This window comes from Brassica napus, chromosome C4 (genome assembly GCF_020379485.1).
Source record: "Brassica napus cultivar Da-Ae chromosome C4, Da-Ae, whole genome shotgun sequence".
Taxonomy (NCBI): domain Eukaryota; kingdom Viridiplantae; phylum Streptophyta; class Magnoliopsida; order Brassicales; family Brassicaceae; genus Brassica; species Brassica napus.
In genome coordinates this window covers 26,853,155-26,856,094 of record NC_063447.1, presented here as the reverse complement: position 1 = coordinate 26,856,094, position 2,940 = coordinate 26,853,155, and the positions used below count along the sequence as shown (strand labels likewise).

Sequence of the window (2,940 nt, the reverse complement as noted above, 5' to 3'; positions counted from 1 at the left end):
CATCCACCAAACAGCTATAAAAGAATAGCAAACAAGAAGGAGAGGCAGATCCAAGTTTCATACATCATAGCTATACTCAAATTACTCTCAAGTGATTTTGTATTCTTTTACTGCATTCATCAAAGTTGTATAAGCATAGAGATCAATAATATACAATTTTCAAATCCTTAATCATAAAAAATGTTTTTTTACATATTACTCCGTTGATATTTAGTATAAATCTTAATCCTAATTTCTTAAGGGATTTTAAGATGCATTAATCATCAAATACAATACATGTTTGTACATGAACTACGGACAAATATCACCACACAATATTTGTGAGTTGGATTTGAACATGGCATTTTCGACCGCAACTTGCGATGGTTCAATCTGCACGGTTCAAAACTAAAATTTATATTTAATAGATTGAGCTATTTGTGTGTGAGGAGTCCAATTTGACATCTCTAACCACAATAGACTTTCTTGTGACTGATCTCCTATGTTGATATAGATGGAATTTTCATGGACATACATGAGAACAAAAAAAAGGTCGGACATTAAAAAGAAAAAATTAAACGGAAAGACACTTTTTGTCTTCTCAGTTACATCCAAAAGCCACGTTCCACCTGGGAGGCACAATTTCAGTGTTGTTTGTCCATCTTGCCCTTCTCTCAAAGCAAACATCATTTTCTCTCGTTTCTCTCAACACAACATCTATTTCTCTTTTTTGTTCTGTAAATCCAATCAAGAACATCAACCCTAATTGGAATCTTCTTGATTTAGGGATGGATGTGAATTACAGAACCATCCATATGACGTAGATGGTTCAAGATTGACCCAGCCGAGATCGCGTCTTCGTCTCTCTCATGTGCCGTAGATGGTTCAAGATTGACTATGAGACGAGAGAACATGTCACCATCGCTCTCTGCTACAAATCCACTCCCGATCGTTTCAGCTGTAGGATTCGAATCTGATGTATCTCAAGCTCAAAGGGAAGCCTCGTGCAACTATTTTCAGTCTCATCTCTGAGAACTGGGAGGGTTTGTCACTCCTTGGGTCAATGAGATAGTTGTATCGCTCGAAGGCTTAAATCTGTGCACTTTACTACTTTAGGCGAATGATTGTCAGTGACTTGGATCTGGATGTTTTGGCTAAGGCGAGGTTAGATAAGCTTGAAGGTTTGAAGCTAGATAAGTGCTCTGGGTTCTCTACTGATGGGCTGTTGAGCATCGTCAAACCCTGCAGGTACGTCTCTTTTGTTAACTCTCTATTATTACATATCCATTTATGAAGAACCGTTATCTTACAAAAGTTTGTCTCTTTGAACATCTGAGATGTGTCTTGAGCTCAATTGGGTAAGTAGAAACCTCTTTGGTGCATACTTTTGCAACTTTATTTTATCTACTGTCATTATATTACATTATACAAAAAATTGTATCTTAAAAAAGTGTGTCTTTAGCTCAATTTGGGTTAGTGGAAAACTCTTTGGTGCCTAATTTTTTACTATTTGGTGATATGTAGTTGGACCTTTCTTCATTTGGTTTTGCTCACTACATTTTACACACTTGTGATTATGAATAAACAATTATTTCATTTCATTTGCACCTGTTCTTTTTTTCTTTATGTTAGGTTTCCTGCTTTATGTAGTTTACACTTCTCCTTATGTGTAATTACAAAAAAGATTTGTCTTTTTGGGAGTTCTATGTTGATAATGTCGTTCTTTTTGTTCTGTTTTCTCAATAGAAAAGGGAAGAGGAATGGAAATCATGTACAAACGCAGAGGAGGTTGGACAGGTGTTGGATTCGATGTGGATGGTGGAAATTGAGTAAGTTGAATATATATATTACAATACACACATCCAAAAAGCTGCATATGTGTTATATGTGTTACAAATATGTTTTTTTTTTGTGCTTCTTGTTTTTCTTGTTCCCGTAAGAATGTTTAACGAGTGTGTCAAATTGTTAGTTTTATTAATGTACTTTGGTCTCACAAATCCATGAAAATGGTTTCACCCATCCATTTTAAGATATCTATAATAATGTATCCACTAGGCTGGGACGGATCCGGATATCCGGGAAATTTAGGGTATCCGGATCCGTGGATTTAATATCCGGATCTGGATTCGTGGTTTCCGGATATCCGGATTTCGGATATTCGTCTCTATATTCTATTATCCGCGGATATCCGGATCCGGATCCGCAAAAATAATTAAAAATAATATTTTTTTTTTAAAACTAAAATTTTAAAAATAATATATAAATGAAATATTTATACAAGATTTATAAATATATATATATATGTCTATAATATTGTAAAAACTAAAATATAATATTACAAAATTAATTTATGTATAAATATTATTATATAAAATATAAATATTAATGAAATTTAAAAAGTTAATGTGTTTTAAAAGTACGGATCCGGATATCCGGACCTAAAAATTAAGATATCCGGATCCGGTTTGGACGGATCCAAGATTTTACTATCCGGATTCGGATCCGGGCATCCCGGATATCCTATTTTCGGAGCGGATCTCGGATCGAATCCGGATCTCGGATAATAAGTCTCTGGCCTAGTATCCACGACTAACCTATCCACAATTATTATGTCCACAGCTCATTGGTTCAAATAATATCATTCATGTTACATAATCAATATCATTCATACAAGATGTGGATGTGTATAAATGATATGTGTTAATATTGTATACATGTCCACAAACATCTTTTCTTTCTCGTTAACGGCAAAATTGTCAAAAAAACGTTTAGATCCCACCACAAAGTGTGTCAAATGTGGAAAGTGTCTTTCATTGTAAAAGAAAGACAAAAAGTGTCTTTGAGTGTAATCAACTCTTAAAAAAATATACTCCCTCTGTTCTTAAATATAAGATGTTTAGGTAAAAATATGCATATTAAGAAAATCATTGTTTTGTCTAAAAAGTATATTTAAAACTATAA

The 2,940-nt window shown here is 33.8% G+C and overlaps 1 long non-coding RNA gene across 1 annotated transcript; it reads left to right on the top strand.

Annotated features, from left to right (window-relative positions):
* The first annotated feature begins 591 nt into the window (after positions 1-591).
* On the top strand, positions 592-1,996 carry LOC106394607. Its single transcript, XR_002657722.2, has 2 exons — positions 592-1,227; positions 1,726-1,996. It is a non-coding gene; the product is annotated as an uncharacterized LOC106394607 (long non-coding RNA).
* Positions 1,997-2,940: the final 944 nt, after the last annotated feature.